At 34.9% G+C, this 15,525-nt stretch overlaps 1 long non-coding RNA gene across 3 annotated transcripts in view; it reads left to right on the forward strand.

Moving 5' to 3' along the window:
• The window catches only part of LOC102166247, a 264,337-nt gene continuing 249,914 nt past the window's right edge, over positions 1,103-15,525 (forward strand). Inside the window, exons 1-3 of one of the 3 annotated variants that reach the window (XR_002341540.1) lie at positions 1,105-1,255; positions 6,866-7,016; positions 9,366-10,195. This is a non-coding gene — a long non-coding RNA (uncharacterized LOC102166247). Of the gene's footprint in view, positions 1,256-6,865; positions 7,017-9,365; positions 10,196-15,525 lie in introns of those variants that run through there. The other 2 variants (XR_002341539.1, XR_002341541.1) reach the window with 2 other exon arrangements.

Below are 15,525 nucleotides of genomic sequence, written 5' to 3' on the forward strand. Positions count from 1 at the left end.
AAGATAAAATGATACATCTGTTTTAACTATAAAACAGCATCTGCCAAGAGGACTGGGTTTTTTTACCCCTTGAGCATGACTTCTCTCACATAAGGAGAACTGAAAAACTGGTGGCATTTTTTCTTTAGCCTTTCCAAAAGAATATACATTAGAATGGCATTTAATACTCTTTGGCAGAACTGTATTTGTTTCATATTTTGTAAAATCTTTATTAGTTAGTAAAACTTTAGAATGATGTCCTAAATTATAGCGAGATGTTAAAAAAAATCCTTTGCCTCATTGAAAAAAAATAATGAGCATATTTTATATCCCAATCACTCTGGGGATCACAGTAGTAAGAAAGGTAAGATCTGATCTCTACCTGTTGAAGAACATATAACTTTAAAATAAGATATGCAAGAAATATAATACTGGAAAATAATCACTTTGAGTAAAAGTAATACAAACTTGATTAGGAATTAATTGATATAAAGTTAAGAAATCTGTGTAATTCAATATGTAAGGACATTGATATCTGTGTGTATGCATAAATTAGATATTATTATATATAATATTTAATTTTCCCTAGTCAATTTTTGTGTATAATGTAGCATTCATGTTTTATGTTAACAAATAAATTTGTGGTAACTATTCTATTGACTGTGCCCCAGAGTTAAGAGAAGTTGCTGGCTAACAGGAATTCTTGAGCTTGTCTTGCAGAGCTACAGACAGGGAAACAACCTGTTAATTCCTTTGCTTCTAAACTCCCTTCACTGTTAAAGATCCCTTTAGTTTAGTTTCTTTGTTGTTTTTCCTCCCCCTCTTTAATTCCAGACCATCCCAGCTTCACCTAGCCTAGTTGTTTTACAGGAACTTGGAATCAGCTCTTGCCCAATGAGAGCCAGCTGGGGCTGGTTGGTACTACCCACCCTAAAACTGGGCTCGCAGGTGTTTGATGAAAGGCCTTTTGAGGTCAGAGCTCTGCAAACCCCACCTTCCCCTCCTAAGGGCCTCTGCACATGGCATGCACCTAACACTGATTACCAAGCTTTCTACCACCTCCAATCACCTTTTGCCACGCCTAAGACCGCCCTGCTTATCCTATAAATACCCCAGCCCCCTCAGGTTGGGGAGATGGTTTTCTGCTCTCTTTACGCTCCTGCCTTCGTCACCACCACCACCACCAGCACCACGAGCACCGTCAACACTGCAGACAGAGGTCAACCTGCTTCTGAGTGCTTGCCTTGCAGTGCATCCGGCAAGTGGACCTGATTCGGTAAGATCATCTTTTAAAAACGTGTTTTCTTCACTCATTCTCAAGCCTCAACAAAATATCTGTATTAACGTTCTAATGCTAACATAACAAATTACTGCAAATAGCAGCTTAAAGCAGATATTTATTATTTTATAGTCCTATAGGCCAAAATCTTGAGTGGCTTCTCAAAGTGTTAAAATATGCAAAAATAAACTCAAAATGGCTTGAAGACTTAAACGTAAGACAAGACACCGTCAAACTCCTAGACGAGAACATAGGCAAAACATTCTCTGACATCAACTGCACAAATGTTTTCTTAAGTTAGCCTCCCAGGGCAACAGAAATAAAAGCAAAATAAACCAATGGGACTTAATCAAACTGACAAGCTTTTGCACAGCAAAGGAAACCATAAAAAAACAGAGATAATGTACAGAATGGGAGAAAATAATTTCAAACACTGCAACTGACAAGGGCTTAATTTTTAACATATACAAACAGCTTACACAACTCAACAGCCAAAAAACCCCAAAAACCCAATGGAAAAATGGGCAAAAGACCTGAATAGACATTTATCCAAAGATATAAAGATGCCCAACAAGCACGTGAGAAAAAAAACTCAACATCACTGATTATTAGAGAAATGAAAAAACTACTATGAGGCAGGCAAGCAAGACCTCACACCTTCAGAATGGCTATCATTAACAAGTCAACAATTAGCAAATGCTGGAAAGGGTGTGGAGAAAAGGGCACCCTCCTTCACTGTTGGTGGGGATGTAAGTTGGTATAACCACTATGGAAAACAGTATGGAGATACCTCAGAAAACTAAATATGGAACTACCATATGACCCAGCAATCCCATTCTTGGACATATATCCAGACAAAACTTTAATTGAAAAAGATACATGCATCTGTATGTTCATTGTAGCAGTATTCACAATAGTATAAGACAGAAAATTGATTCTGTTAGAAGCACGTGTGTTTGTCATTAAGATTTTGGAACTGAGATTTAGGGCTTTTATGAAGATAGGTGAGTGGATGACCAGGTTTAGCAATCTGCTATTCCTATAATCACTACATGGAATACTGTTGGAAAAATAAGACGAGCTTCTGTAGTAGTCTCTTTAACAGGTTAATAAAACTTGAATTATAGAAGCATCATGCTGAGGAAAGTTTTATACTTATAATGATAAAAGCAGATGATTTTATAACACGTGAAGCTGTGCCCAGTGCTTTGTCATATACCAGAAATGCTATAAAGTTAATAGTTCTATTAAGCTTATACTTTTTTTTTTGCTTGAACAACAGCATATATCAATGAGTGTTAAATATACTGAAACTGTCTTCAATGTGATTGACAAAATTGGAAACTTTTGCTGTTCAAACCTGTTATACTTAAAATTAGGCTCAAGCTTATAGTAAGTCAGAATAAATAGATTTAGCTCCATGTCTCTATTAGCTGAGATCTGAAAAATAAATTGCTCAACAACACTGCTTTCAAATCTTAGCAATTACAGACATATTTCAAATACAATACAAAGTAAAACTTAGCAATGTCAAGAAGAGGTTAAGACTGATCTATGGGCTCAAGGAAGGATGGATTTACTTTCATTAAAAGCGGAGTAGCAGGAGTTAAGGAAGGCTTCTGGCAAGGAGAAGAATTTGAGCTGTATTAAAAAAAAATGTCTTTGATTATGTAAGCAAATGTGTAGAGGCAGGAGATTTTAGATCAGGTGGAGTAATTCTTTCAGTATAGCAAGAATGAATTGTTAGAATGGATTAGTGCTGTAGGTTTTGCATAGAGCATCATATTTATATTGGTCCTTAATTTATGAATATTCATAATGATGTAGAAAGAAGAGCTGCACAGAGTTCCCGTCATGGCTTCAGTGGTTAACGAATCCGACTAGGAACCATGAGGTTTCGGGTTCAATCCCTGGCGTTGCCATGAGCTGTGGTGTAGGTCACAGACATGGCTCGGTTCCTGCGTTGCTGTGGCGTAGGCCGGTGGTTACAGCTCCCATTAGATCCTTAGCCTGGGAACCTCCATATGCTGCAGGAGCAGCCCTGGAAAAGGCAAAAAGCACCCCCCCCAAAAAAAAAAAAAACTGCATGATTTGAGGGGAAAATAACTTTTTCTTTGTACTTCTAACCAGGCATTTTGTTAAGCATCTCACATCAACCTAGTTAATAAAATCCTATTTTAATTTTTACTTCACATACAACAAAACTTATCTCATTAAGGCTATGTGTCCAAGGTTGCGTATCTGATGTTACCTGTGATCACAATAGAATATTTACATGTTGAGACATAGTGCTCATCAGTATGATAATAGCCCCATAGTTTCTTACACTTAGTGTGTTTATTAGGGTCACCTGGAAATCTCGTTAAATCTCTAAATCCCACATCACACACTGGAACTGTTAAGCCATGATGGCTAATGGTGAATACAGGCATACACAGTTTTCAGAGCTCTCAAAGTGATCTTACTTTGCAACCAAGTTTGGAAACAAAGTATACTACATAATCTCTGAGTCCCAGGATATAAATTGTAACATATCCATTTTACAAATGATGAAAAGGGATGCCTAGATTATACCAGGTCTCTAAAGCATCACATTAGAAATGATGGGGCCGTAACCTGACCACGGTGTTTTTATCTCCAGAGCCATTTCAGTGTATTGCTTTGATAGTCACGAAACATACCTTTGTTTTATCTACAGAGCAGGAAATCTTTAGCCTTCTCATCAGGCCATTTGCAGTGATGGTGACTTCTGTGTAGTAGACAAAAGATCTTGCTGAAGAGATTTGTTTTTTGAAGATGAAAATACTCAAACATAAATGTTAATGTCATTGTAGTTTATTTTAAGCTATCGGTTTCTTGATACCTGTTTCCACTCTTTCTGGAGGTTTCTGATCCAGAAATGCTTTTGTTAGAGAATACCTAAGAAATGGTTTCAAATGTTAGTTCAGTTTTAACCAATTAGGAATGAGGCTGAATCATTATCCAATACATTTTCAGCCTTTAAATGTTCTGATTTCATACAGACAATAACATAGGAGAACTAAAAATGGAAATTTCAGACAAAAATAAGATTTTGATGATTCAATGAAAATTTAGTAATCTCTTTTTATTCTTATCCAGCACATCACTGGATATGCATTCAAATGCTATTTCTTTTCTGGGTGACTAAGCCACATTTTTATCCTTTAAAAGAGAATAATGTCTTGCCAGTAGGTCATTCATAGAGTGAAATGAAACATGGTACTTGTCACATGGAAGGTGCTTAGTAACATTTTAGTTAATTTTTATAATCATTATAATACCACTTTAGATTACTGGGTACTTTTTATGTCCACTTTTGATTTCCCTTAACATTATTTCATAGATGGGGAGAGGATGCAGGGAGAGCCAGTAGTAATAAAATAAACCAAATTCTTCCATGTGAGCCCTTTTCCACAACTAGAATTTGCACATTAGCTCCTAGTTAAATGCATTCACTTGATTTAGAGCACAATCTCAATCTGAACATGTATTAAACCATCTAATGTTGACATAAATCTAGATATTGATGAATACCTTGAGTTCTTAGAAAAGCCTTTTAGGAAATTATAAAATTTTTCTAAGTCTCAGAGGTATTTTTACCTGGAAAAGATTACAGGAACCAAAGCTGTAGTTGTTAGTGTACATTTGGACTTAAGGTGAGATTTCAGATGAGTCAGATTGAAACTCTGGGATCCTCATTTTATACTTAAACTATTGATACTGTAATTGAGTCTCTGTTGTAGATAGTGCCCAACCTAAGATTTTTTTTGACATGTGTATCAGAGATGACATTATCAATGAGGATTTTCTTGAAATAAAATGCCTCCACAATTCTCAAAGACAACATCAGAAGGACCAAACTGCATAAGTTTCTTATTCGGTGAATAAAAGCTTTGTATGAATTATTGCTTAGCAGTGGACAGTCATGGATTAATTCAGTGTAATTGTCATGTGTCAGTAACAAATGCTTGATGCTAGAGATTCACTCCCCTGGTAAAGTTAGATGTTTAAATAGAGGTGATATCGCAGAACTACATATGATACACCTTCACAGCAGAATCTAATAGCCAATGGAAATAGCAATGTGGAGAGCATTTCAATTAAAAGTTAGCTATTTTTGAAAAGCATCTAGAAATAAAAAGAGCTGTTCTTGAATGAATTTTATTTGTGAAGTGGATTTTTTTTTATAAACAAATGGTTTCTTTTTATTAAAAAAAAAGAAATAAAAAGAGCTACATGTAGAAGTAGGAATTGTATTATTGAATAATGAAAAAAAAGTCACTCATAGCCAAAGCATTGGGACAGTGAGGGAGGGGTAGGTAATGTAAGGACTAGGGAATGTAAAAGTTCTTTGCAATTCCAGGATTCAATGGCCATGTCGGACAAGCAATGAAAGCTGATAGGAGCACGGTTGAGATTTCAGTGAATTAATACCAAAAGAGATGCATTTTTGAGTTCTGTTGGCCAAATATGAGACTAAGTCACACAGGGGAGAAAGCTTTGAATTAAATAGAATCCTGACTTTGCTTGTCCTTTGGACAATTTCCTCTTATTCTGCATGTTGGCTTTCCTCACACATGTAGAGTAATGTTCTCAAGTTACAAGATGAATTATAAAAATATGGTGAACTTTTAACACTGCCACTCAAGTGTCTGCTGTCAATGGTTTTTTTTTTTTTTCACATTTTGAGAAATATTGACATTTGGCTTGATATGTGATGGTCACTAATATTAAATACAGTGTTTTAGCAAATATTAAAGTCATCGGTGTTCTTATCAGTAACTTCTCAAAAACTATTTCAATGTGTGCCAGAGGCCATGCTTATCATGCATTACCTTCTTGGGTTCATTCTGTATACTGTATATTTTCTGTAAGTCTGGTGGGGCCATTTAGGAAATGGCCTTTGGATTCTTTGATAGTTTTTAAAATAGACTTAGAAAACTTGAAATGGATCATGGAGAGCTTAGGGACATACTGAATTTTCAGTTTGGGGGTATGTTTAAATTACTTTAAAATGACTGGTTATTTTCAGCCACTTTTCTTAAAGGATAATATTAGAGTCTCGTAGAGAAAATAAAGGCTATATTTGTTCCATCCCATTTTCCTACAGCTTGAAATTGTGCTTCATATTGTTTAATAGTATAGTAAGAATTAAAGAAATTGCACATTTTATTTTAATTTTCATTTAGGGATTAAGACTTAATGCTCCATATAAACATGTTCCCAATGTTTTCAGCTCCTAAATGTGGCTAATAGTCATTTTGTCTTAATGGGCTGATGGAAAGGAAAGGAAAAAAATGGCACTAGGAGGCTTTGCTTAGCTTCCTGCTGTTTGGTTCACATGCACATTCCTTACCAGGGGGAGTTATTTCACAGCAAGTCATTGCCTAGGGAGAGTAAGAGGAGAAAAATGGGTAAAATTGAAGTCCCAGAGCAAAGAGAAAGTTATGCCAGGGTTTACAAAGTAAAAGTGATTTTTTTCAGGGATTTGTTAAACCCCCATTTGTCCCTTTACCAATAATTATCATGTATGTCACTGTTGCAGGCTTTGATGAATTTGACATAAGCTTTGTTAATTTTTTCTAGGCCAATTGTAATTTGATCCAGAGAGCATGTGTCTAGAAACATCACTCTGTGCTACCTCAAACATCTGAAGAGGTTGCTTCATGTAAAACCTCCTTGTTACTGCGGTATTTTTGAAAAAGAAACAGGTGTGCCTCTAAATGTTGCAGAGGTGGTAAGTACTTTTCACATTTTTTTAGACCAGTTGGCTGTTTTGCCTATTAGATGGCTCTCCTATATAATACCTGACCTTAGAGCATATGATGATGTGACACATTTTCTTAACATTAATCTTGTAAACTTCTAAAGTTTAGGGTCAATTTTTTGATATGGAGAATACAAAGAGCAACTATGCAGATAAGGAGGTCAACAAGTCAGTGATATGCAGATACAGATATCCATAATTCTGTGACTTATGTTAAGAAAATGTTGGCTCTTTTTGATCATCATAAGATGTGGTTTATACTTTAACCTGTATCACAGATAAATCTGCGTTTCTATCATATAAGGTATATTTTAGGCAATACATTATAAGCAGTTTGAGAAAAGAAACAATGCAAATCATTGTATTGCCTTCGGCACTTCATACGATATGTGTTATCAGGAACTTAATGATACTTGTCAAAAATAGACAATTTTCAAGATAAATGGCACTGTATATTTCAATAAATGTAACTCATTCACCTTAGCGGTGAAGAAACTAAGTTTTAGGAGGGAATGCGATTTGCCCTGAGATGTTGTCAGTCAGGGAGCATCAATTTTGGGAGGATTGACTCAGTCTAACACACCCTCAGTCACATCTGTTGGAATTAGAAGAATTGCCTTAATTAGAAATACTACCTTCTACTTGAGAACTTTTTATTTCTATTATCACTGAATTTCTGACTTAAAAAAAAATAGTGCTACGTCTTCACTTTCTATTAAGACAGAAATTTGGAATAAAATGGTAGTATTTCAGAAACCTTGGCTCAAAATACTACCTTTCCAAGCAAATCATTCTGAATTACACTTTTTTTCTTTTATGAAAGTAGAGTTTGATTTTTAATCTCCAACCTCTCCTGATTCTTAGTTAATGCTATATATATTTCCCTTGTAGCACTGTCTTAAGTTCATTCTTCAAATTTTGATATACTATTTTCATTTATTTCTAAATATTTTCTAATTTGTCTTATGATTTATTTGACCCATGGTTTATTTAGAAAGGTGTTGCTTAAATTTCAAATAGGTGGCCTTTTCCCAGATATTTTTTCCATTATTAAGCTCTAATTTGATTCTGTTGTAGTAAAAGAACATACTTGTGTGACTTGAGTTGTGTAAAACTTATTGTAACTATTTCATGACATTGAATAAGATGTAGTTTATCTTGGTAAATGTTTTATGTGAAGTTGAAAAAATGCATATTTTGTGTTGTGTAGAATATTCTGTAAATATAAATTAAATCAAGTTGGTTCATCATATTTTTCACTTTCTATGCCCTTACTAATTTTCTTTCTGTATGTTCTATCAATTACTGAGAGAGTAATGTTTAAATAGACACGTGCAATTTGGAGATTCAATTTCTATCAATTATCACTTTAATGTTAAAGTTTCGTTAAATATGTAAACATATTCTCTTGGAGTGATCTTTTTTTTACAATGGGCAGAAACTTTATTTTCAGTAATGTTCTTTGTCATAGTGATGTGTGATATTAGTATAGACACTTGGCACCTTTTTTTGACTATAAGCATGATAGATATTGTTCATTTGTATTTTAGGTTATCATTTAAGGTTGGTTTATTATAGATAACATTTAGTTGAACCTTGTTTTTTTTTATGAGATCAAATCCATCAAGTCTACTTAAATCTTTCATGTCCTTTAAGTTTCTTTTTTTTTTTTAAATTTCTGATGTCTTAGTTTATTTCAGGCTAGCACTCAGTATAGGTTTCAGCCAACTTCCAGAAAAATGTTAGGTGTAGGTGCATCCCCAGTTAGTTCTAATACAATGAATCCAGAATCTTATTAAATCAAGTCATATTTGTAAATGTTTCCCAATCTCATATGTTCTTTTCTTCATTGTTTAACAGAGGTAGAATACATCACACCACATAGTTCCCAAATTATGTTGATAGAAATTAGTAAACTCTTTTTCACTTGTAATCTATCTTCTCCTGCATCAAAATGAATCATCCCCCCTACTGAGGAAGGCTAGTATCACAGTCCAGTTATATAAAATCAGTGGGAGGTGAGAATGGTAATCTTGGGGAATGAAGAAAATTGCTGTTCTTTAGTTGGTTACCTGCCTCAGGTGATGCTTGAATAAGGCAGGATCAGCCTCATCACACAGAAAAGGTTGGTTGCTTCTGCTGGCAGGGGCTCAGAATTTCATTCATGATATTTAAATTGATTCAGTTTTTCCATTTCAGTTTTCCAAAATCTTAATCTCCAACTTTCAAATGAAGCACTGGTGATGTTAATTAAACTTAAATTGTAGTACAACTACATATAGAATCCAGTGATAATATTCAGCTAATTTTTTTTTTCAGGTCCATCATCCTTACAACTGTAAGAGATGAACATTCGTTTTAGCCAAGTCATAAAAGCTCTCTGATCCTCTCGCCGTGCCTTCTGATCAGAGAATTAAATGCAGATTTTTAAGATCTCAGTAATGTCAGAATTAATGGTTCAGCCACTACCCTTTCCCCGTCTTATATTTATCTTGGTTTCATAACAGATTGGTAGACTTAAATCCACCATGTGACAAAGGCTTGTTTTCACTATGCACTTTATTCCGGATCATTCTAGGCTGATGATTTAATTATCCATTTTATCTTTTGCCATATCATGAAGATGACTGACTTGAGAGTATATAGTATCTGTATTCTACCAATGCTGATGTATGAATAATCAAACACATTTAACTAGTCAAATAACTGATCTCATATTTTCATCTTTGTGGGTCTGCAATTCTGCTTCCAAATACTGTATCAGTTGGGATTGAAAGAATAGGAAAGCACTAAAGGTGTGTTTTTTGTTCTGTTGGTTTGTTTTTAAGAAATAGGAACAGGAAGGGATTAAAATATAAAAAGAATGATACCCTCTTCTCCAAACCAAAGAAAGGTTAGAAAGAATTGATCCCATTCTGGAGTCCTTAGAAGAATAGCCATGACAACACAGAACTGATTCTCCAGGCTGGGATGCTTTGCCACTGCCACAGTCTTCACCCAAAAATACTTTGGGTCCCTCTCACTTCTAGCTTCTGCTCAAATGTATGTATATCAGTGAAGCTATTTCTGACCACCCAACATAACAACCCACCCAACATATTTTATATGGTATTGTTATTTTCTGTTTAGTAAATCCTATCTGACATGTATTTGTCTGCTTCCTTATTGACTGTTTCTTTCAGTAGAATATTGTTGTATAATGACAGCATTTTGCCCATTGGTTATATTTTCATACATTAAACCTACAATGTGATAGACACAATTCTTTATAAATATCAGAATGGATAGATGAATGGTGGATTAATGAAACTTCCTTTATCCACAGCTTTTCTCTTCACTGTAAATGTCTGTTTTCCTCTACATCTTCCCAGTTTCTAAGCACAATTCAGCTCACATCAGGTTTCCTCATGGTTTTGTCACACAATTTATTATTCCTTCTTCCTGAGATCCTAGTGCTTTTGTAGGCCATACCAAATTATTTAGGATTCTGCCATATATATATATGTGTGTGTGTGCGTGTGTATACGTGTATATATATTTTGTCTTTTTCTAGGGCCACACCTTTGGCATATGGAGATTCCCAGGCTAGGGGTCTAATCAGAGCTGTAGCTGCTGTCCTACACCAGGGCGACAACAATGTGGGATCCAAGCTGCGTCTGCAACCTACACCACAGCTCATCGCAACTCCAGAGCCTTAACCCACTGAGCAAGGCCAGGGATCAAACCCACAACCTCATGGTTCCTAGTCAGATTCATTAACCACTGCGCCATGATGGGAACTCCTCTGCCCTATATTTAAAACATGAAAGTTCCACTAAAACCTTGCAAGATTTGTGGTGGCAGAGTATTTTTATGACTTAATATTCCAAGAACCCTCTGTGTTAAACATACTTCAATGCCAAATAATTTAGAAATCAAGCAAGTTGCTTTATTTCTCAGGGGTCTGGATATATTATCATATTTATAATAAACATTTTTGATTACTTGCCATATGCAAGGTGTATATTCTCCATACTTTATATTTACTAGCCCATATAACTTAACAGGGACAAATACTCTGTATGAAAGGTAAAATAATTTTATGTATATGGCAATTTATTGTCAAGAATTTGACTTTTATCCCATTGATATAAGTGGTGTGTTGGTGAAAATGGAACCAGACCTGGCCTTGCTGCTCATGTGTATTTGAAGCAAATTATTTTTCAATTCTTGTCAGTTTCCTTGTATGTCAACTGAAGGAATTGACAGGATTATCTTTAAGGCCCTTTCCAGTTCTAATAATCTATAAATCTGAGTTAGAAAAATTGAAGCAATTCAAGGATGCTGTTTACAAAAGTATAAAAAGTAGAATATTAAGGAGGGTAATTCCTCTGAGGAAACCAGAGATCCTCTAGGCTTAGCTAACTCTGCTGTCTATAGTACCATGAATCCCAGGTTCACTCTCGCTTTTTAAGAACTTCATAGTTGAAGTAAATTATCTCCTAGCTGGATAGAGGTATTTGAAAATGAAAAGCTTAAGATGCTTCCTAAAGCACAGACTGAAATTCTCCCTCTAAAGGAAACTTTGGTCTGCCTAAAAAAAGGCAGAGACAAAATAAAATAATACTAGAAAGAAGTCTTGTTTATTAAACTTCATTGACTAATGTAAGAATTAGGGTCCAGACTGAAAACAGGTCACATTCAAAAATTTGCTGTAGGGGAACTTGACTGAGGTATAAACAAGAAAGTATCAAACAAAAACAAAAATGTGAGGCGGCCACAGGTGAGCGCTATCAAGAAATTGTTACCCTCATCTGGGCTTAAAGAACAAAATGAAAGAATAAGGGTAATAAAACTAAACCATGGAAGCTGAAGCACATTAGAACATAGCCACTGTCAGACCCACAGGAAGGCAGGCAGGCAATGGTAGTAACAGATGGGATTACCAATATCCAAACTTTTTCCTAGACCTGCACTCCTAAATGCTATCATTGGCATCCATTGGCCAACCAGACTATAGAGCCGCAGTCCAGGAGATATGTCTCTTGGATTATGGGAGTGGATAAAGAAGGTGTTGAAAAAATAGCGGGTGAGATAACACCAAATTGTATCTGGGGTTAGATCTTCCTGATGTTTTTATCCTTGAAATCAGTCAAGACACAGTCAAAACAGGAAAAGGTCTGGCACATTCAGTGATAGCCTAGGTCCTTATTTATGAATGAAATACAATGGGAAGCTTTTAGTTTATGAAATCTTTTATGCCTCAGATGGTCACCTATTTTATGTAACATTTTCAAGGAAGCTGTTCCATAAATCCACATATCCCAGATCTGTTTCTCATAAGCAATTGTAATTAAGGACATCCTAAGAATATTCCATAGATAGACACTCTCCTTCTAGAAAATATAATTTCTATTTTGCAAAAGGTTTTATTCTCTTCAAAGGAGATTAGCATTATGCATATTCTTTATTTACCTAGGAGTGTTTCTTTGATAAGGAGAATATTGGAGAGGTGGTATATATGTATTTATCCTGATAATTGAATTTAAATTTAGAAGGTGCCATCAGTAAGGTGCCATCAATCTTCATAGAAGATAACAGGTAAAAAGGAATAGAAAATTAATGTAATTCAGAGCTGCATAATTGGTAGCTGCAAGAAGGCAGAATTAATCTAGGCTGCTTTTTTCTATGACCCATTTCATATTAAGCTTACTCTCTCCTAACAGCTCATCATTGTTTTTCTCTGCTAGGAAACCCAAATCTTCTTTGGATCCATATCTTTTACATGACCCTATTTCCGTATGTATTATTCTGCTGAGGCTGCCATAACAAAATAGCATAGGATAAGTAGCCTAAACAACAGACTTATTTTTTCACAGTTCTAGGAGGCTAGACATCCAAGATCAAGGTTCTGGGGGAGTTGGTTTCTAGTAAAGAAACTTGGCTTGCAAATAGTGCAGCAGTACATAGGGGAAGTTCTGCTCCTGATGTTGAAGGAGTTGTTCTGAACACATCAATTCACATAAACATATCAGGACTGTTTTCTTGTATCTGCTACCTCTTCTTTTACCATTTATCCAAAACAAGTCAAATGGACATGTTTAAAAGTAAGCAGGGAAATCTCACTCGTTCCCATGAGGAGGCCAAACAAGCCACATGACTGAGCCCATTAACTATTAGGATGGAATATAGTTTCCATAGAGGGTGTATACTCTGGGAAGTACTGAGTCAATAATTTTAGGCAGTAAATTTAATCTGCCACATTTCCCAAGTCTAGATAAGTTGGCTCTTTTTCTGTCTGATTATTACAATCCTCAAATTCATCCCCTCCCGTATCACACAGGGGTATATGTATAGCTATAGATCTCATCATGGTACTGTTATACCAGAGCTAATCAGTATCTACTGTATTGCTTTAACCTGACACAAGTGCCAAATGTCAATGCCTCATAGTCCAAGATTTATGTCAAAAGGTTTTGGGGAAACAAAGGATTACGGGATTTTGTTTCTGTTTTGTTTTTTTGCTGTTTTGCCACAATGGAAATATCTATTCCTCATTTACACATTTCGCTCTTTGTTGTTTAGTCCTTTTTTCTAACTTATATCTAGTTCTTTTCTCTTCATAATTGTTTCTAACACTTTGTTTTGGAATACTGATTCCATAATGTGAGATATTTTCTCAAGGTTATAACAATTATTATTTATTGAGACCTTTTTAATAAGCCCCCTGAGAACAAATACAGCATCTGATACATCATTGATGAATGTGTAATTTCATAGGTATTATGTGATCCTTGATGGTTAATGAGGTTTTATTTATTGTGCAACTTTTATTTGCTAGACAGGCTTTATATAGTTTAAAGGTTCTTATATCCCAGTAATCATATTATTTAATTGTATATCTTACTTTCTCATTTACAATTTTTGTTTGTTTTGGTCTTTTTCCAGGGCCACACCCTGGCATATGGAGGTTCCCAGGCTAGGGGTCTAATCGGAGCTGTAACCACGAGCTTATGCCAGAGCCACAGCAAGGAGGGATCCAAGCCATGTCTGTGACCTGCACCACAACTCATGGCAATGCTGGATCCTTAACCCACTGAGCGAGGCCAGGGATCAAACCTGCAACCTCATGGTTCCTAGTCAGATTTGTTAACCACTGAGCCACGACGGGAACTCCTACTTTCTTATGTTATAATGTTAATATCCTTAAGAAATCTGAAATGTATAGGCAGTAAAGGAATTGTACATAGTCAAAATATTTCAAGTGGAAAAAATGTTATTTGAAGGCAGAATTTATTCTAAATACCAAGTTTCTTTTAAGTAGCTGAGCTGCCATAGTGTTGACTAATGTTCCCCTAGATTTAGTATATAATAAAACTTTATATATTTGAGAAAAGTTTGTTTGAAAGATACTTTAATTCTATTTTTGCACTTATTTGAAAATTTAGAGCACAGTCTTGTAGCTAATGAACTTTGTTCCATCATGATTGAGGGTCATGTCAGGATGAAGCCATTAATCACTATAATTCCACACAGAGGAGCCTAAAATTGCTAGAGAGAAAGTTTAATAAGAGATGCTATAAATGTCACTCCAGATGTGAGCCAGTAAAGAGACAGGTAATGATTCAATAATGCATTTTTAAAACTATATGTAGGCTGATTTGTAAGAAAAATATTCGTTTTTGGAATGATTTTATGGAACCAATTTATTTGAAAATTGCAGCTGAGAAAATGGTATGTATGTGACATTAATTTATCTATTTTAACTGGAAGCCATAAAAAATGAATCTTAATTTGGAAGAAAAAGACATTAAAAGTCCCCTTCAGAATTAACTCAGCGTGCATTTGATAGGCAATTGAAGGTTTATTTATTTGAATAGATCAAAAAAAAAAATACATACAACTTTGTGCCTCCGATTCCAAACCTCATTTTTATTTTTAAGTGAAAAACTGGAAAAATCCTTCTAATGAAAGCTCTGCAGATTAAATATACCACTGGCTGAAAATATATGACATAGCACACACTGAAAATGGAAGGAAAGCAAAGTATTCAATGTGATATGAGATTAATGTTGCTATAGCCTAACTGAGAAAATTTAATTGCTTGGTCCTCAGTTTTCTTGAGTGTAAAACAAATCAGTTGTATGAATTGATATATAGAAGATTCCTTCTAACTCTTAAGAATTTGTGGCGATTTAGACAACCTAATTTATTAGCAACGAGAAGCTTTCTCTAGCAAAATCCTTATGGTTATAAAAAATGGAAGTTCTAAAATTACACCTCTCCTTGGCCTAAATTTTTCTCATATAGAGAATATTCAAGCAGGCTTTCTTTAAAATAGAAAAAAATTAAGTGGATACTTGATATGTGTGTACATATGTATGTATATATGTATGTATATGTATATTTTATTCTTCAGGAGATTTTTACGGATGCTAATTATTTTGTTTTAAATGATAATTGAATCAGTTTATTCTCCTTCAATAAGATGCTGAATCTT

Source organism: Sus scrofa, chromosome 2, assembly GCF_000003025.6.
Source record: "Sus scrofa isolate TJ Tabasco breed Duroc chromosome 2, Sscrofa11.1, whole genome shotgun sequence".
In the NCBI taxonomy this organism is placed as follows: domain Eukaryota; kingdom Metazoa; phylum Chordata; class Mammalia; order Artiodactyla; family Suidae; genus Sus; species Sus scrofa.